Raw genomic sequence first — 21721 nt, 5'->3', positions numbered from 1 at the left:
GTTTAATCAGATTTCTTGGGGAATGACAGCCTACTTTTCACGGAGTGCTGCACTGAGGAGAGACATCTATGTCGGTCGGTGAGGCCTGGCACGAAGTCGGCGTTCCCAAAAATCTCAAAGGTGTTCTATAGGATTCAGGTCAAGACTCTGTGCAGGCTAGTCCATTACAGGGATGTTATTGTCGTGTAACCACTCCGCCACAGGCCGTGCATTTTGAACAGGTGCTTGATCGTGTTTAAAGATGCAAACGCCTTCCCCGGATTGCTCTTAAACAGTGGGAAGCAAGAAGATGCTTATAACTTCAATGTAGGCCTGTGCTGTGATAGTACCACGCAAAACAAAAGGAGCGCAAGCCCCCTTCATGAAAAGCACGACCACAACATAACAAAACCACTTCCGAATTTTACTGTAGGCACTACACACGCTGGGGCTGCAGATTCCTCGACTTGCGTCATTGGGTGGTGGGGTTTCGGGTTCCGTTGGATAGGACAGGAGTCCACTACACACAGCAGGTGGCTACACGGGTAGCAGGGGTTATGTGGCGTGGACTGGGCGGTTTTTTAGGTTAGATGGCCTCGGGCAAGTACAGAAAGTGCAACAGCCTCAAGGGTGCGGGGCAAAGTCAGGACATGCGGGGACCAAGCAGCAATCGGTATTGTAATTGTAAACTGTCGAAGTTGCGTTGGTAAAGTACCGGAACTTCAAGCGCTGATAGAAAGCACCAAAGCTGAAATCGCTATAGGTACGGAAAGCTGGATGAAGCCAGAGATAAATTCTGCCGACATTTTTACAAAGGCACAGACAGTGTTTAGAAAGGATAGATTGCATGCAACCGGTGATGGCGTGTATGTCGCTGTTAGTAGTAGTTTATCCTGTGGTGAAATAGAAGTGGATAGCTCCTGTGAATTATTATGGGTGGAGTTTATACTCAACAACCGAGATAGGTTAATAATTGGCTCCTTTTACCGACCTCCCGACTCAGCAGCATTATTGGCAGAACAACTGAGAGAAAATCTGGAATACATTTCACATAAATTTCCTCAGCATGTTATAGCCTTAGGCGGAGATTTCAATTTACCAGATATAGACTGAGACACTCAGATGTTTAGGACGGGTGGTAGGGACAGAGCATCGAGTGACATTACACTGAGTGCACTATCCGAAAATTACCTCGAGCAATTAAACAGAGAACCGACTCGTGGAGATAATATCTTGGACCTACCGATAACAAACAATCACGAACTTTTCGACTCTGTAAGCGCAGAACAGGGTATCAGCGATCATAAGGCCGTTGCAGCATCCCTGAATATGGAAGTAAATAGGAATATAATAAAAGGGAGGAAAGTTTATCTGTTTAGCAAGAGTAATAGGAGGCAGATTTCATACTACTTAACAGATCAAAACGAAAATTTCTGTTCCGACATTGACATTGTTGAGTGTTTATGGAAAAAGTTCAAGGCAATCGTAACATGCGTTTTAGACAGGTATGAGCCGATTAAAACTGTGAGGGACGGGAAGAACCCAACCGTGGTTTCAACAACAAAGTTAGGAAACTACTGCGAAAGCAAAGAGAGCTTCCCTGTCAATTTAAACGCAGCCAAAACGTATCAGACAAACAGAAGCTAAACGATGTCAAAGCTAGCGTAAGGAGGGCTGTGCGTGAAGCGTTCAGTGAATTCGAAACTAAAATTCTATGTACCGGCTTGACTGAAAATCCTAGGAAGTTCTGGTCTTACCTTAAATCAGTAAGTGGATCGAAACAGCATATCCAGACACTCTGGGATGATAATGGCATTGAAACAAAGGATGACACGCGTAAAGCTGAAATACTAAACACCTTTTTCTAAAGCTGTTTCACAGAGGAAGACCGCACTGCAGTTCCTTCTCTAAATCCTCGCACGAATGAAAAAATAGCTGACATCGAAATAAGTGTCCAAGGAATAGAAAAGCAACTGAAATCATTCAAAAGAGGAAAGTCCACTGGACATGACGGGATACAATTCGATTCTACACAGAGTACGCGAAAGAACTTGCCCCCCTTCTAACAGCCGTGTACCGCAAGTCTCTAGAGGAACGGAACGTTCCAAACGATTGGAAAAGAGCACAGGTAGTCCCAGTCTTCAAGAAGGGTCGTCGAGCAGATGCGCAAAACTATAGGCCTATATCTCTGACATCGATCTGTTGTAGAATTTTAGAAAATGTTTTTTGCTCGCGTATCATGTAATTTCTGGAAACCCAGAATCTGCTCTGTAGGAGTCCACATGGATTCCGGAAACAGCGATCGTGTGAGACCCAACTCGCTTTATTTGTTCATGAGACCCAGAAAATATTAGATACAGGCTCCCAGGTAGATGCCATTTTCCTTGACTTCCGGAAGGCGTTCGATACAGTTCCGCACTGTCGCCTGATAGACAAAGTAAGAGCCTACGGAATATCAGATCTGCTGTGTGGCTGTATTGAAGAGCTTTTAGCAAACAGAACACAGCATGTTGTGCTCAATGGAGAGACGTCTACAGACGTTAAAGTAATATCTGGCGTGCCACAGGGGAGTGTTATGGGACCATTGCTTTTCACAATAAATATAAATAACCTTGTAGATAGTGTCGGAAGTTCCATGCGGCTTTTCGCGGGTGATGCTGTAGTATTCAGAGAAGTTGAATCATTAGAAAATTGCAGCGAAATGCAGGAAGATCTGCAGCGGATAGGCACTTGGTGCAGGGAGTGGCAACTGACCCTTAACATAGACAAATGTAATGTATTGCGAATACATAGAAAGAAGGATCCTTTATTGTATGATTATATAATAGCGGAACAAACACTGGTAGTAGTTACTTCCGTAAAACATTTGGGAGTATGCGTACCGAACGATTTGAAGTGGAATGATCATATAAAATGTAGATGTAGATGTAGATGGCAGCCGACGTATACCGGGCATTCGCCATACCTACATCCTGCCATCGAATCGCCACATTGTATACCGTGATTCGTCACTCTGCACAACGTTTTTCCAATGTTCAATCGTCCAATGTTTACGCTCCTTAAATCAAGCGAGGCGTTTGGCATTTACCGGCGTGATGTGTGACTTATGAGCAGCCACTCGATCATGAACCCATATTTTCTCACCTCCCGCCTAACTGCCGTAGTACTTGCAGTGGATCCTGAAGCAGTTTGGAATTCCTGTGTGATGGTCTGGATAGATGTCTGCCTATTACAAATTACGACCCTCTTCAACTGTCGGCGGTCTCTGTCAGTCAACAGACGAGGTTGGGGTGTACGCTTTTGTGCTGTACGTGTCCCTTCATGTTTCCACTTCACTATCACATCGGGAACACTGCACCTAGGGTACAGACGTATGACACAAGTGACACCCAATCACCTGACCACGTTCGAAGTGTGTGAGTTCCGCGGAGCACCCTATTCTGCTCTCTCACGATGTCTAATGACTGCTGATGTCGCTGATATGGAGTACCTGGCAGTAGGTGGCAGCTCAATGCACCTAATATGAAAAACGTATGTTTTTGGGAGTGTCCGGATACTTTTGATCACATAGTTTGCCTACAGATAACCGCCCGGAGTGAAGTACAGTGGAATGAGGACGTATTACAAATTGCAGAGGTGGCGTCTCTGATTAGTGATCAAAACGTTCTCGATTCCGAGTTCCAACCTCGCCACCGCTTAAATTCTGAATAAAAATCATCAGCATTGGCGGCCGAGGACTTTCGGCATAAGTATTGATCCACACTCTACCAACGCCCTTATCAAAGTGGTTTGAGAAGCGGGTAGAGGTTCAGGGCACCCTCTTGATGGGGGGGGGGGGGGGAGTTTAAAAGGGGAAGAATAAGCAATGATCATTGGCATGAGAATGCAAAAGGCAATGGAAGCCACTGTGTTAAAGACACGTAATGTATATCCACAGGACATGTGGCCTATGATTGAAGTGTCACGATGATGTCTCCATTGGCAAAAGATTCCCGTATAGTCCCTCATTCGGATCTCTAGAGAAGTGGAATAGGGAAATAGTAAGGAATGAAGAGATACGCATGAAGTTCTCTAAGGCTAAAGATGCTGTGATAAGGAATAACTCAGTAATCACTTCAGTTGAAGAGGAATGGTCATCTCTAAAAAGGGCAGTCACAGAAGTTGGAAAGAAAATATAGGCACAAACAAGGTGGCTGCGATGAAACCATGCGTAACAGAAGAAATACTTCAAATGGTCGATGAAAGGAGGGAGTAAAAAAATTTTCAGGAAAATTCAGCAATACAGAAATACAAGTCGCGTAGGAATGAAATAAGCAGGCAGTGCACGGAAGCTAAGACGGAAGCTAAGTGCGGGTAAGCTACTAAAAACAGCATAGTGAACGCATTATTGTGGCCGACACGAAGCGCACGCCTACCACAGTAGTACAAGTTTATATGCCAACTAGCTCCGCAAGATGACGAAGACATTGATGAAATGTATGATGAGATAAAAGAAATCATTCAGATAGTGAAGGGAGATGAAAATTTAGTAGCCATGCGTGACTGAAATTCGATAGCAGGAAAGGGAAGAGAAGGAAACGTAGTAGGTGAATATGGAATGGGGGTAAGAAATGAAAGAGGAAGCCGCCTAGTAAAATTTTGCACAGAGCATAACTTAATCGTAATAATCGTGGTTCAAGAATAATGAAAGAAGGTTGTATACATGGAAGAGACCTGGTGACACTTGAAGGTTTCAGATAGATTATATAATGGTAAGACAGAGATTTAGGAACCAGGTTTTAAATTGTAAGACATTTCCAGGGGCAGATGTGGACTCTGACCGCAATCTATTGGTTATGAACTGTAGCTTAAAACTGAAGAAACTGCATATAGCTGGGAATTTAAGGAGATGGGATCTGGATAAAGTGACAGAACTAGAGGTTGTAGAGAGTTTCAGGGAGAGCAATAGGGAACGATTGACAGGAATGATGGAAAGAGATACAGTAGAAGAAGAATAGGTGGCTTTGAGGGGTGAAATAGTGAAGGCAGCAGAGGATCAAGTAGGTAGTAAGACGAGAGCTAGTAGAAATCCTTGGGTAACAGAAGACATATTGATTTTAACTGATGAAAGGAGAAAATATAAAAATGCCGTAAATGAAGCAGCAAAAAGGAATACAAACGTCTCAAAAATGAGATCGACAGGAAGTACAAAATGACTAAGCAAGGATGGCTAGAGGACAAATGTAAGGATGTAGAGGCATATATCACTAGAGGTAAGATGGATACTGTCTACAGGAAAATTAAAGAGACCTTTGGAGAGAAGAGAAAGACATATATGAATATCAAGAGCTCAGATAGGAACCAAGTTCTAAGCAAAGAAGAGAAAGTAGAAAGGTGGAAGGAGTATATAGAGGGTCTATACAAGGCCGATGTACTTGAGGACAATACTATGGAAATGGAAGAGGATGTAGATGAAGATGATATGGGAGATGTGATACCGCTTGAAGAGTTTGACAGAACACTGGAAGACCTAAGTCGAAACAAGACTACGGGAGTAGACAACGTTCCATTAGAACTACTGACAGCCTTGGGAGAGCCAGCCCTGACAAAACTCTACGATCTGGTGTGCAAGATGTATGAGACAGACGAAATACCCTCAGACGTCAAGAAGAATATAAAAATTCCAATCCCAAAGAAAGCAGGTGTTGACAGATGTGAAAATTACCGAACTATCAGTTTAGTAAGTCACAGCTGCAAAATACTAACACGAATTCTTTACAGACGAATGGAAAAAAACTGGTAGAAGCCGACCACGGGGAAGATCAGTTTGGATTCCGTAGAAATGTTGGAACACGTGAGGCAATGCTGACCCTACGACTTATCTTAGAAGATAAATTAAGGAAAGGCAAACCGACATTTCTAGCATTTGTGGACTTAGAGAAAGCTTTTGACAATGTTGACTGGAATACTCTCTTTCAAATTCTGAAGGTGGCAGGGATAAAATACAGGGAGCGAAAGGCTATTTACAATTTGTACAGAAACCAGATGGCAATTATAAGAGTCGAGGGACATGAAAGGGAAGCAGTGGTTGGGAAGGGAGTAAGACAGGGTTGTAGCCTCTCCTCGATGTTATTCAATCTGTATATTGAGCAAGCAGTAAAGGAAACAAAAGAAAAATTCGGAGTAGGTATTAAAATCCATGAAGAAGAAATAAAAACTTTGAGGTTCGCCGATGACATTGTAATTCTGTCAGAGACAGCAAAGGACGTGGGAGAGCAGTTGAACGGAATGGACAGTGTCTTGAAAGGAGGAATTAAGATGAACATCAAAAAAGCAAACCGAGGATAAAGGAATGTAGTCGAATTAAGTCGTGTGATCCTGCGGGAATTAGATTAGGAAATGAGACACTTAAAGTAGTAGATGAGTTTTTCTGTTTGGGGAGCATAATAACTGATGATGCTCGAAGCAGAGAGGATGTAAAATGTAGACTGGCAATGGCAAGGAAAGCGTTTCTGAGGAAGAGAAATTTGTTAACATCGAGTATAGATTTAAGTGTCAGGAAGTCGTTTCTGAAAGTATTTGTATGGAGTGTAGCCATGTATGGAAGTGAAACATGGACGATAAATAGTTTGGACAAGAAGAGAATAGGAGATTTCGAAATGTGGTGCTACAGAAGTAAGCTGAAGATTAGGTGGGTAGATCACATAACTAAAGAGGAGTTATTGAGTAGAATTGGGGAGAAGAGAAATTTGTGGCACTACTTGATTGGAAGAAGGGATCGGGGGTAGGACTTGTCCTGAGGCATCAAGGGATCACCAATTTAGTATTGGAGGGTAGACCAAGAGATGAATACACTAAGCAGATTGAGACGGATTTAGGTTTCAGTAGGTACTGGGAGATGAAGAAGCTTGCACAGCATAGATTAGCATGGAGAGCTGCATCAAATCAATCTCTCGACTGAAGACCACAACAACAACAACAGTGCTCGAACACTACAATGTTTCAAAATCCTGCTGACAGTAATGATATGGGCTTGTAATTTAGTGAATTACTTCTATTTTCTTTCTCGAATATTGGTGTGGCTTGTGCAACTTTCAAGTCTTTGGGTACGGCTCTCTCGTCGAGCGACTGGTTGTATATGAATGAAGTAGGGAGCTATTCAATCAGGACACTCTGAAAAGAACGTAACTGGTATACAGTCTGGACCGGCAGACTTGCTTTATTAAATGATTTATGTTGCTTCACTACTCCGAGGATATCTACTTCTAAGTTACTCATGTTGGCAGCTGTTCTTGATTCGAATTCTGGAATATTTACTTCATCTTCTTTGGTGAAGGAATTTCGGAAGACTGTGTTTAGCAACTCTGCTTTGGCAGCAGTGTTATCGATAGTATTTCCGTTGCTATCGCCAGAGAAAGGCATTGATTGTGTCTTGCCCATAGCATACTTTACATACGACTAGAATCTCTTTTGATTTTTATTCAGGTTTCGAAACAAAGTTTCGTTGGAAACTATTATAAGAATGTCGCATTGAAGACCGATGCTAAATTTCGAGCCTGTGTAAAAGATCACCAGTCTTGGAGATTTTGCGTTCGTTTAAATTTGGCATGCTTTTTCCATTGTTTCTGAAACAGTGTTCTGACCCGTTTTGTCTAGCAAGGGCGATCAACTCCATCGTTTGTTATTTTATTTGGTATAAATTTCTCAATGTCTGATGTGATAGAAGAAGAAACAGGAGTCGCTATAGAAGAGACAGGGAATTCAGCGTTGGTATCATAATTTAAAATAGTTTGGAAGACTTAAGACCTAATAAGGAAGATCACATTCCATTAGAATTTCTAAAATCATTGGGGGAAGTGGCAAAAAAAACTATTAATCACGTTGGTGCGTAGATTGTATGAGCCTGGCGATATACCATCTGACTTTCGGAAAAATACCATTCACACATTTCCGAAGACTCCCAAAGCTGACACTTGCGAGAATTACCACAGAAACAGCTCATGGATCCAAGCTGCTGATAATATGCAGAAGAATGGAAAAGGAAGTTGAGGATACAGACGGTCGGTCTGGGTTTAGGACAGGTAAAGAGAGAGGCAGTTCTGATGTTGCGGCTGATAATGGAAGCAAGACTAAAGAAAAATCAAGAAAATTTGATAGGATTTGTTGACCTGGAAAACGCGTTAGACAGTGTCAAATTGTGCAAGAAGTTCGAAATTCTGAGGAAAATTGGGGGAAGTTATAGGGAGAGATGGATAATATACAACATGCCCAAGAGCCAACAGGGAATAATAACAGTGGAAGATGAAGAACGAAGTGCTAGGATTAAAAAGGATGTAACACAGCGATGCTTTGTTTCGCCCCCTCTGTACATCGAAGAACCAATGACCGAAATAAAAGAAAGGATCAAGAGTGGAATTAAAATCAAGCTGAAAGGATATCAATGATAAGATTTGCCGTCCTCAGTAAAATGAAGAAGAATTACAGGATATGCTGAATGGAATGAACAATGTGATGAGTGCAAAATATGGACATAGTAAATCGAAGAAGTAGCAGAAATGAGAACAACGAGAAACTTAAAATCAGAACTGGTGCTCACGAATGAAGTTAAGGAATTCTATTACATAGGCAGCAGAATAACCAGTGACGGACGGAGTAAGGAGGACATCAAAAGCAGACTAGCACTGCCAAAAACGACTTTCCTGGGCAAGAGAAGTCTACTAATATGAAACACAGGCCTTAATTTGAAGAAGAAATTTCAGAGAATGTACGTGTGGAGAGCAGCATTGTATGGTAGTGAAGCATGGTCCGTGGGAAAACCGGAACAGAAGAGAATCGAAACATCTGGTGCTACAGACGAATGTTGAAAATTAGGTGTACTGATAAGGTAAGGAATGAGGAGATTCTGTGCAGAATCTGACAAGACAGAAGTATATGGGAAACACTGACAAGAAGAAGGGACTTAATGACACAACATTTGTTACGACATCAGGGAATAACTTCCATGGTACTTGAGGGAACTCTAGAGGGTAAAAGCTGCAGAGGAAGATAGAGATTGGAACACATCAAGCAAATGATTTAGGACATAGGTTGCAAATGCTACTTTGAGATGAAGAGGTTGGCACAGGAGAGGAACTCATGGTGGGCCGCATCAAACCAGTCAGAAGCCTGATGAATCAAAAAAAAGGGGGGGAAAGCAGATGCCAGGATCAGATTTAGTGGAAGAATCTTAAAGGAATGTAGCTCGTCTACGAAAGATGTGGCGTTCAGAACATTTATTCGACTTGTTCTTGTGTATTCTCCATCAGTCTGGAAGCCTTATAAGGTTTGATTATTGGGAGAGAGAAAGAGAGAGAGAGAGAGAGAAAGAGAAATAGACAAAGAGAGCACTTCGAACGAACAGCGGCGCGTTTTGTCACTAATAGTTTAGTAAGTGCGAGAACGTTACGAATATGCTCAACAATCTGTACTGAGAAGTTGTGTATCATGGAAAAGTTCACTGTTATAGCTATGAGGTCATACGAGGGGCTTTTCAGAGCAATCTTCTTCCGTTGTAGAATTTATTTTATTCTATATTCTTCATAATTAGACTCTAAGACGAAAAAAAAAGAAAACCATGCACCACGAAGGAATTATCCAAATGGGATGGAAATCGGCAGATATGCGTTACATGTAAGAGGGTGAGTCAAATGAAAACCTTAAATTTGTAATAAGTTGTAAGTTGGTAAGCGTACAAGATGGCCTGTAGGTGGCAGCATAGTGCAGATCCACACATACCGTCGCAGTATCAGTATAAAGATGGCCGCCCCACTTGCGACTTACACCAGGGAAGAACAGCGTTCTGTTATTCGATTTTTGCGTAGTGAAGGTGTGAAACCTATTGAAATTCGTCGACGAATGAAGGTTCAGTACGGTGATCCATGTTTGTCAAAGCAGAAAGTCTACGAATGGAGTAGGAAGTTCGCAAATGGTGTGACTTCAGTGGAAGATGCTCCTGGTCCAGGTCAGGCACAACGAGTTGTGACTCCACAGAACACTGCAGCAGTTGAAGCCATAGTGAAGGAAAACCGCCGAGTGACACTGAATGACATTGCAGCATGTTTACAGATTAGTCATGGGTCAGCACATCACATTGTGCATGATGTGTTCCAGTTTCACAAAGTGTCTGCAAGATGGGTGCCACGGCAGCTGACTCCTGAAATGAGAGAACGACATGTGGATGTTTGTGAAGAACTTCTTCGGCGTTTTGATCAAGAAGGTGATGGCTTCCTTGCAAGAATCGTTATTGGGGACGAAACCTGGGTTCACATCCACCAACCGGAAACGAAGAGAGCGAGCAAGGAATGGCGCCATTCCTCATTACCAAAACCAAAGAGGTTCCGAACAGAACCATCAGCAGGGAAGGCTATGCTGATTCTCTTCTGGGACGAAAAAGGCGTCATTTTGGAACATTATATGCCTAGAGAGAACGCTGTCACCAGTGCATCATACACAGATCTCCTAAAAAATCATCTGCGGCCTGCAATCAAATCAAAGCGACGTGGATTGCTGTCAGCAGGTGTCCTTTTGCAACATGAGAATGCAACGCCCCACATTGCCCGTACAACAGTTGCAACAATCACAGACCTGCATTTTGAGTGTCTTCCTCGTCACCATACTCACCAGACGTTGCCCCAAGTGATTTACATATGTTTGGACCACTCAAAGACGCAATGGGAGGAAAGAAGGTCCGTTCTGATGAAGATGTACGTCACGCGGTGCATGAGTGGTTGCGCGGACTACCAAAAGACATTTTTTCTAAAGGAATTTATGCACTTTGTAAGCGCTGGAGGACTTGGCATTGAGCGTGGAGGAGATTGTGTTGAAAAGTGATACAGCTTTGTACCACTTCTGCACAATAAATAATATTTAAAAAATATTTAAGGTTTTCATTTGACTCACTCTCGTATTAAAAAAAACAAATAATTACAATTTCTGAAAAACTCGATGATTTATTCAATAGAAAGACCTCCACAAATATAGAAAGTCAGTGACGCGTTGGTTCACCTCTGGCCGTTATACAAGAAGTTGCTCGGCTTTTATTGATAGAGTTGTTGAATATCCTCCTATGGCATATCGTGCTAAATTCTGCCCGAATGGCTCGTTAGATCGTTAAAATGCAGAGCTGGTTGGCGGACCCCGACCATAATGCTCTAAACTTTCCAAATCAGGGAGAGATCTGGCGACCTTGATGGCCAAGGTAGGTTTTGGCAAGCATAAAGGCAAACAGACTAAATTCTTGGAGCGGGAATTATCTTGATGGGCAGTATGGCCAGGATTGCTTGCGTGAATGGAAACGAAATGGGGTGTAGAGTATTATCGATGTACCGCTGCTGTAAGGGCGCTGTGGGCGGAAACCACCGGGTTCATGCTATGAAAAGAAATGGCAGCCCAGACCATCATTCCTGGCCGTCGTCCCGCATGACGGACGACAATCAGGTTCGTGCCCCACAACAGGCCAGGGCGTGTCCACACACGTCTTCAGCCTGGAATCTAACTTACTGAAGTAGAATTTGCTTCAGTGATGAGTCCCGCTTCGACCTGAGCCCCGATCACCAGCGAAGACGTGTCTGGAGATGTGCCGGATATGGTTTGGCTACCAACCTGATTGTCTCCCGGCATACAGGCCGACAACCAGGAGTGATGGTCTGGGGTGCCACTTCATTTCATAGCAGGACCTCTTTGCTTGTCATCGGTAATACAATTACAGCACAGCGGTACGTAGACAATATTCTACGCCCCGTTTTCTTACCTTTCGTGGCAAGCCATCCTGGGCTTATATTTCAGCAAGATAATGCCCTCCCGCACGTGGTGTAAGTTGTCTTCTTACTTTCCCAGTCCTACCGTGGCCAGCAATATGGGCGAATCTTTCCCCAGTTGAGCACGTGTAACACTTTCAGGCCGATGTGCTCTTTGACCATTTATTGTTGTATAAATACTTGCATTTATCTTTATGTAAATTTATATGTACACGATGTATGAATTAATTTGTTTATTTTCCTGTATAATCAGTTATGTATATTATGTAAATATCGCTGAGTAATCGCTGAGGGAATGTTAGGGAAACATTAGGTTTTGTCAACGAATAGGTATCGGAGTAGCGGCATCTCTGGACACGAGAGGATGTTACGTCAGAGCGCGCGCTACACGAAGAGAGATCTCTGGTGTGAGACTTGGTGAAGTGCGGACGCATGGATGGCGTGCACTGTACTGGAGGAGTGATTGTTTAGCGGCACGTGGCAAGTGATGAGCGTGGGCGGTGGAAATATTGGCTGCAGCAACATCAAGGGCCCGTCACGCCAATATCATTGCCAATAACTCCCGTGCTCGCTAATTATCATGGAAAGGAGCCAGTACCAGTATCGTCGTAAGCAACTGCGTTACGGCGAGAATGGACTGAAGTAAGATTGCTGCATCACAGCTTATTGTCAACTAGTTTTGTAACGGCGTTACTCAGCTTTGTGGCGTTTTGTGAGTGAATAATTACCATAGTTTAATCAAAACTATTTACCCGTGATTCTCCTAAAATCATACACCAAGTAGGTGTCCTATTGTTACAATAATCCGAGTACTGTTTACGAAAAATGAAAATTGCAGTGCCAGTTAATTTTGCTTATGAACTAAATGATTCAGTTAGATTAAAGATTTGAACTTAAAGCATTCACTAATTTCAGTCTCACTAACTTTAAATTCGAACTTTAATCTTAGGCGATGTAATTGTTGCAAATAGTAAATCAACTAATCAAATTAAAATGATTCCTGGCACTATGAACAAAAGCACTAACTAGAATTAATGAGAGTGCAAATATCAGTGATTATTGTAATTTGTTGTTAGTAAAGTTCTGGTTCACATTTTGATTTGCAGTCGTGCTAAAGTATAATAATTACCTTTCGATACAGTAATTATCAATTTCTACTTCCCTGTTCAGAAGTCAATAGAGTTTCTTTTAATTATTTTTTGCCATTTTCCAAAATTCATATGAGAATAGTAGACGTTATTGTGAGGTAGCGCCATTGTCACTTACAACAGTAAGTAACCATTAATCTAAGTGTTATCTTGAATGTTTTCCAAATTTCAGCTCTATTAGTTAATGATATAACGAGTGCAAACTAATTTCTTTCTCTCTTTATTACGTAAAGGTTTGAATTGTTTTTGCTAACGTGCGTGCAGCCCTATGTTGTTGCGCGTGTTCGAGTAATTCTTGACATTGACTATTCGGCTCATTAATTCACCTACCGAACAGAAATTTTGCCCAATTGGGCTGGTGACCGTATTTCTTTTAGCTATAGTTATTTCAGTAACCCTTGTTATTCTGTTCCGATCCACGTAGTACCCCTTCTCGCTGGCACAGAACGTGGATGATAGCACAAACTTTTCGAACAACCATACTAAATTTTACAGTAATTAAGTAGACGAAATAAGTTGTCCTAGAAGGCATCTTGTTATTAACCACCCCCTCATGTATCGACTTTATATTGAATCTTCGGAACGATAGCCTTTTCAAAATTTTATTCCAATTGTTTAGGCACATGCTTACACGGGCATATATTTCTAACATTGTCGATAGAAGGGAAGGGGGACGTTACACACGTTTGAGCTTTATGGGCAGGGCCCTGTAACCAGCTCGGGATTTTGACGATGTAACGAGCCAATTGGACAGAAGTTTGCTCTATAACCATCAGGAGATCATACAACAACTCTGTCAATCAGTGACAAGCCGAAAAACTGGTTGCTTAAGGATCAAGGGTAGACCAACACGTTATTGACTTGTTCAGATTGTGTAGCTCTTTCTTTTGAATAAATCGTCCAGTTTTTCTGAAAATATAATCATCTGTTTGTCTGTACATGCACATCACGTGTACCGATTTCCGTCCAGTTCGAATAATTCCTTAGCCGTGAGTCGTTCTTTTTTGAATTAGAATATACATCTTCCATTGTATCTTTGGTAAATAATTGCTGTTTGACTCAGTGTCAACACGCTCTTCATTCTTCAAGGTGCAGAATTTGTTTTTTAGTTATTAAATACGTTCTATTAACGTCTGTGAATTTCAGGCAGCTGATTTAGTTTCAGTCCAACTTTGTAATCATCTTTACTCTGCATCTTATTAATTCATGCTAACTTGACTCACTACGACTATGAGATCATACAAATTTTTAATAGCTTGATAAGATAAGTATTCCATTGTATAAAATCAAATGGGCCGATGGACGTCATTTATAGTCTCCATCAAGTCGATTTACCATTTTTCTTCTGAAAGAAGATTTTAAATATGAACTGGCTGTTATCAGCAAATTCTTTTAATGTGTAGCCCTGACGTTTCTGTCACCCCAGCCTGCGTTCCCAACTGGAAATTAATTTTTGGTTTTGTACAAAGTTTCCTTTAAGATCGCTTACACCATACTGCAGTTGAGTCTGTTGTCCTTTATTAGTTTCTATAATTATTTGTGTGGGACTTCTGCGTCCTAATCCGAATGTGAGCTCGTTTCTGTAAAGTTCCGAACGATTTCTACGGAATATCTTTTGTTTACCTGTCTGTGCTTCTATAAAATATGTTTTATTATTTTAAGTGAACAAATTTACAGTTAAGGCTACAACTGAATTTCCTGCCTGCTCTGTTCCTCTGTAGTAAAGCATTTGCCGTTATTTTGTACTCTTTTTTATCTACAATTTTTCTTGGCATTTCTGATATACCTGCTGTATGTTATGTTATCTTCAGTTCTTTCGGATACAACTAACTTACCTTTTTAGCCTAAAGTCTGCCAGTTATTGTCCGTAAATAAAAATTATTTGAAGCATTTGGATTTATAGGAATTCATCGAATAGCAGGGTGTTAGCCTAGAAGCAGCTGGGTATTCTATATTGTCCAAAGTTGTTTCAGTACACTACCCCGAATGATCTTACACATGGGCTAGAATATCTGCCGGCCGATGGTGGCCGAGCGGTTCTGGGCGCTACAGTCTGTAACCGCGCGACCGCTACGGTCGCAGGTTCGAATCCTGCCTCGGGCTTGGATGTGTGTGTTGTCCTTAGGTTAGTTAGGTTTAAGTAGTTCTAAGTTCTAGGGGACTGATGACCTCAGATGTTAAGTCCCATAGTGCTCAGAGCCATTTGAACCATTTTGGCTAGAATATCTACGTGACAGCAACACGAACATATCGATAGGACCACCCCCACGCTGTAGTAGGCCGCCAATGCCTGAAGAGTTTCGCGAGACATGTAAACAGCGCTAAACCTCGAATCTCCGCAGTGCTATGCTCACATCACTCTCAGCGCCGGTCTGAATCCTTATGAGTCTTGAGATGAAAGTATCAACATGACCAGATCGCATACATATCTCACCAGCCCAGTCGGTCTTTGTATCACTTGTGAAGTCTCTCTCTCTCTCTCTCTCTCTCTCTCTCTCTCTCTCCCTCTCTCTCCCTCTCTGGTTCTGGCAACCAGTCTTTCAGTCGCACGTCCTTCAAACCAATTTTTAACATGGTAGAATCTTACAATTTTCTTCCTGGGTGCCGGTTCTCTTCACACCCTTGCTACTCTGTAATTCCCCACATTCTCATCTTTTGGTTTGTTGTGGGTTGCTGGGAGAAAGTACGGCCTGTCGAAACATTTATCGTGTTGTGTATACACATCACTGCCGCAGAAAAGTGATGCAACCACAGTATTACCACCCAAACCGAAGTGTTGAAATTTGCCTGTCACGGTTGGAATTAATTTAGTGCTCAACCTCAGAGTACTCCATTATAGCGGCGAAGCTCTGAGGACGAGGATGACTTGGAGGAATTGTAGGATGCTGGCAAGAGAAGTAACTCATCTGTCTCGTGGTACGATTTTACATGTTAAAATTGGTTGAGAAGCTACCCTGAGAAGCTACCCTGGGCATATTTCGCTATGGGTAGCTCTAAAATGTGGCTTCGGATTCTCAGGCCCAAGACGTTGTGCTGCGATTGGTGCAGTAATTAAAGACTTCCTGCTTATCTATTACGTAAGCGGTATCAGCTGCCGCAGTTCTGCTGGAATTTTCTTGCTAAATCGGTAGGTCACGAAACACTACGCAATGTGCCACACTTTTCTGGCCAGATAATTCACGATAAGATAACAGTCTTGGCGCGCCAGCTGCGCCGCTGCTGGTACAAACATACAAGCTGCGAACCTCACATTTTCCATAAGCGGTCACTAGTGGACTACGTTCAGTGAATTCTGATTGCTAAAATATCAGGCACCGATGCATCGTGATGTACAGTACTGCCCCAGTATTGCGACAGGATCTGCTACCCAATATTCTATACAGTAAGAGCAGCCATATGAATATCAGTAGCTTGAATATCACTAGCTCACATGGCAAGCCAGTACTAACCAAAGAAGGGAAAGACGAAAAATGTAAGGGACACTTAGAAAGTTCGTACAAGGCAAATCAATTTGCGGATGTAATTATAGAAAGTGGACTTTTCTTACCCCAAGTAATAGAGCAGCTGTTTGCGATCCGGCCCATTATGGAGACGCGATTCTTTCCAGCCAATATCCCAGTGGGCTGCGAGAGAGACAGAGAGAACCAAATTGGGAATAATTTTTAGTGTTCACACGGTTTCGACATTTGCCTGATAACCAACGGAAACCTCCCAAAAACTGTGGTCGGAACTGAGGTATTGGAACTATCTTAATTGGGACAATGTTATCCACTGTGAATAGAAATTCACTACTCTTGATCTGAAAATGATCGCAGATCTCCTAAGAGGCTTCTTGTCTACAGCGATAAAAGCATTATCCATCATCCCATACAAAAATTAAAGATTTATGTGCAGTATATTATCTATGTATACATGTCAATACAAATTATAGAAATGTAAGTATGTATGTGTGAACGTATGTTTATAAGTTCCACATCTCCTAAACCAGTGGACCAGTTTGAACCAAACTTGGTACACTTATCATTGACTGTCTGGAAAAAAAAATCACTGCGAGGGTGAGAACCATCCATCAATCAAATGGATGGGGGTGAAAAAGCACTGTAGACGACGACGCGAAAATAGCCACACCTAAGTCATCCAGCACTTGAGAACGAGAGCACTTTAAGACGTGCGGCAAGCTTTAAACATAATTTCAAACTTTTACTAAACTTTTTCTCGCTGATGACACCCACAAAATGAAAAGAAAACATTTATCGCTTATTACATTTTTGTTGTTCATGTAATAAAACTGACGTATGAAGCATAATTTTTTAATTTATTCCTTCTTTGCTGCTAACTGTATTCATGACACATTTTACAGACAGTATTCATATATAACGCTGATTGTACCAGAAAATTTACATCATTATACGACACTTAGTTAAGGGTATATAATGTCATAAACAACTACCGCATCTTGTAAGTCGTTTAAATTTATTACTTCTTTGTTACTGACTCTATTCAAAATTACTATTTTTCGCAGGCAGTATCCCCATTTGCCGCTGAACGTACCGACAAAAATATATCCTTGTACGACACATAGTTCAGGAGATGTGAAGTGAAATACTCAAGGAGCGTGAAAAAAGTACCCTATCATGCATCACGTTTTAATTTATTACTTCTTTCCTGCTAGCTCTGTTCACAACACTTTTGCAGACAGTATCTACATATGCCACTCAATGTGCCTACAAAATCATATTTCACTATAACACGTATATGGGGAGAGACGACGTCATAAGCTCTGAGATGCGTGAAGAACTGCCACATCATGCATGACGTTTAAATTTATTATTTCTGTACTACTAGTTTTGTTCACAGCATATTTAGGGGCAGTTGTCACATATTCCACTGAATGTACCTAGAAAATTATGTTGTATAGCATATACTTCTGGAGATAAGACAACATGAACATCGAGCTGCGTGAAAATGAAGCTGCAGGGCAAAAATCCCTAGACATACAAGTGAAAAAAGTATACGAATACGCATTAAATATGTTACATGTGTGTGAAATGTATTTGGCATGCCTGGTTAGCCGTGCGGTCTAACGAAAGGCTTTCCAGAGTGGGAAGGAGCGCCTGGTCCCCGGCACGAATCTGCCCGGCGGACTTGTGTCGAACTGTGGTGAGCCAGCCAGTCTGTGGATGGTTTTTAGGCGGTTTTCCATCTGCCTCGGCGAATGCGGGCTGGTTCCCCTTATTTCCCCTCTTCTACATTATGTCAGCGATTGCTGCGCAAACAAGTTCTCCACGTACACGTACACCACCATTACTCTACCACACAAACATAGGGGTTACACTCGTCTGGTGTAAGACGTTCCCTTGGGGGGTCCACAGGGGGCCGAACCGCACAATAACCCTGGGTTCGGTGTGGGGCGGCGGGGGGTGGTGGACTGCAGTAGTCGTCGTGGGGTTGTGGATCACTGCGGCTGGAGTGGGGACGGAACCTCTCCATCGTTTCTAGGCCCCTGGTTAAGATACAGTACAAACAGTACAATACAATGGGAGCAAAGGCATGGGAAAAACTGTTTTCCTAAACTGTAGGAGCGATTTTATTCAAATTTGGTACACACATGGAAAGAAATACTTCGGCGATGAGAACCAACAGCCTCCTGTTGGGGAGAGGCTGCTAACGTGGACAGTGAAGAGGAGAGGAAGAGATGGACAGACTGAGAGGAGGAAGGAGGAGATGGACAGAAATGGTGGTAAGGAGGACGAGGAAGAGGAGAACGAAGACGAGGGCGAGGGCGAGAAGATGGACAAAGATAGGGGAGGTGGAGATGGACTGAGAGAGGGGAGAGGAGGATATTGACAGAGAGAGGGAAGATGAGGAGATGGACACAGAAAGATGGAGAGATGCACGACAAGAGGGGGAGGAAGAGATAGACAAAGAGTGGGTAGAGGAGGAGTTGTACAGAAAGTGGGGGAGGAGGAGACTGACAGAGAGAGGGGGTGGAAGAGATGGAATCAGAGGGGGAAGAGGAGATGGACAGAGGGGCACGAGGAGATGGACAGCAGAAGCAGGTTGACAGGGAGAGGGGAGGAGGAGAGGGGCAGGAGGAAATGCACAAAATGGTTCAAAGGGCTCTGAGCACTATGGGGCTTAACAGCTGAGCTAGAACTTAGAACTACTTAAACCTAACTAACCTAAGGACATCACACACGTCCATGCCCGAGGCAGGATTCAAACCTGCGACCGTAGCGGTCGCGCGGTTCCAGACTGAAGCGCCTAGAACCGCTCGGCCACACTGGCCAGCAGGAAATGCACAGATAGTTGGGGAATGGAGGATGTGGAAAGGGAGATAGGGTAATGAAGATAGACAGAGAAAGCGGGAAGAAGGAGATGGACTAACAGAAGACTGGACTAAATGCGAGGTTTGGAACTTTAATAGTGGCTACTGTTTACTTACAGCTTGTACAAAATAGATATGTGTTTCAAAGTTTGACTGACCTTCAAAGTAGCCACTAGCATTGTGTATAACCCGTTATCAGCGACGTGAAAGTCGTAGGCTACTCTTAGCAGTGCAGTTGTGTTGACAGTTCGAGCGGCGCGGTCTGTTGCCGACGAATTTGTAGTAGTTCTGAAGTGAATGGCGTGAAGTGTTTCCTTCAGTTTAGAAATCGAGTTGAACTCACGACGGTTTAACTCAGGGGAGTGCAGTAGGCGATATAGCACTTAGTACCCCCATCAGTCAAAAAAATCAGTACAGCTTGGACTGTACGAGTATGTGCTTGAGCATTGTCCTGCAAAATGATTGTCAGGTCCTGCGGAAAGTGTCGTCACTTCTTTCTCTAAGCTGGTCGTAGGTTGTGTTCCAAAAATGAACAGCACAGAGACAGAAGTGATGACTACATTGAAGGTCAGTAACACTTTGAAACACGTATCTATTTTGTACGAGCTGTAAATAAGTGGTTGCCACTATTGAAGTTCCAACCCTCGTACATATCCTTGCAATGCTGGGTATTCAGCTAGTATTTATATACAAGGTGATTTTTTCCACTGTGTACAACTTGTAGGGATTGATCGATGAGCGGATACGCAACAAGAAAGGTCTAATGAACTTACGTTCGGAAATGCGTGGTCTCCATTCTAGAGACCAATCATTCAATCGCACTGTGTTACAGAGACTGCGGCCTAATACGCACTGTACCAAGCAGGCACAATTACAGTATGCATGATTGCCTCTAGAGGGTGTTACTGTTCCTCATACGTCACGCCCTAGCGCCCTCTCTTGCCATGGTAATTGATAACGTTCCGTCCGATTCACTTCTCTTGCTGAGACACCTTGTAGTGGACGCGATACAGCGTTGTACACAATGGTTCCGTATTCGAATCGAGAGCTTGCCAACATGGTGTTTACTTAGAGAAAGGTAAACGGGGCCGGCCGTGGTGGCCGAGAGGTTCTAGGCACTTCAGTCCGACTGCTACGGTCGCAGGCTCGAATCCTGCCTCGGGCATGGATGTGTATGATGTCCTTAGGTTAGTAAGGTTTAAGTAGTTCTAAGTTCTAGGGGACTGATGACCTCAGATGTTAAGTTCTATAGTTCTCAGAGCCATTTGAGTCAAAGGTAAATGGCAAATGGCACTGGCCAGTGGGCAGGAATGTTGAATGACACCTATTCCTGCCGAAAACAACCACAGCATTCAATGTCTGCAACAGTTTTAACCGTTTGTGTGAGACATTGTCGTTTCAGTTAGCAGGAAATCATGAAGGACGTATCAGAAATGTTCTCATACCAGACCTGGAGGAAAATATGATTAACTCTGTGGCATGTAACCGCTGTGTCAGTACCAGGCAGTTACCTGCCAATACTGGGTAAGCCAGACGACTGTGTGGAACATTATGCATGACAGTTGTTATTATCGTCATCGCTTACAGCTTGTGCAGGGCTTGCTAGCGGCAGACTTCTCACATCGGGAGCAGTTTTGTCACTGGTTTATTCAGCAGGCAGCCACAACTTCAGGTTTTGTGTTATCCATCCTATTCGCATATGAGGCCACTCTTTACGTGGAGTGGTATCTTCAACTTTTGTAATAATCATCTGTGGGATAGTATGAAGTCTTCCCTCCACGTCGCCTACCAGGCCGGAACTATTGGCGTTTCTTGGGGGCGACTTTGCTCACCCTGCTGGAAGAAGTGCCATTGATGATTCGAAGGGTTATGTGGCAGCTACATAATAGTGCTCCAGCCGTTAACGTCCAGACGCATCTCAATCGTGTATTCCCTGGTTGATGGATCGGACGAGGGGGGTCCAATTGCATGGCCTGCTCATTCACCAGTCCTCAATCCGATTTCTGGTTATGGAGACATCTCAAAAGTATCGTGTATGCAGAGTCCATTCCAGGTGTGGAGACACAGGAGCAGTGTATCCACGCTGCCTTTGACACTATTCGGTTGCAGCCTGGCTGATATGAACGTGTGGGACAGAATATGCTACGGCACGTACTCACTTGCATTGAGGCACATGGGCCGGCCGTTCTGGCCGAGCGGTTCTAGGCGCTTCAGTCGGGAACTGCGCTGCTGCTACGCTCGCAGGTTCGAATCCTGTCCCATAGTGCTTAGAGCCATTTGACCCATTTTTGAGGCACATGGAAACCATTTTCAATACACACTGTAACTGTGGCTGCATGGTACAGTGCGTGTTAGACCGCAGTCTCTGTAGCAATATACTGTGGTGAGCTAGTGTTCTGTCAGATTCTTCTCGCAGTTACGTATACCGCATCTCATCTTCATCTACCTCTTCTACCCATTTATATAATACGTACACTTATAAACAGACCTCC

General features: G+C 43.0%; 1 protein-coding gene across 2 annotated transcripts in view; it reads left to right on the top strand.

The window, feature by feature from the left end:
• Positions 1–21721, top strand: part of LOC126100615 (UDP-glycosyltransferase UGT5-like) — a 73859-nt gene that overhangs the window by 18442 nt on the left and 33696 nt on the right. The window lies entirely within an intron of this gene.

Source organism: Schistocerca cancellata, chromosome 9, assembly GCF_023864275.1.
Source record: "Schistocerca cancellata isolate TAMUIC-IGC-003103 chromosome 9, iqSchCanc2.1, whole genome shotgun sequence".
Classification (NCBI taxonomy): Eukaryota; Metazoa; Arthropoda; class Insecta; order Orthoptera; family Acrididae; genus Schistocerca; species Schistocerca cancellata.
Note: the sequence above shows the minus strand (reverse complement) of the source record. Positions and strands in the feature narration are given on the sequence as shown.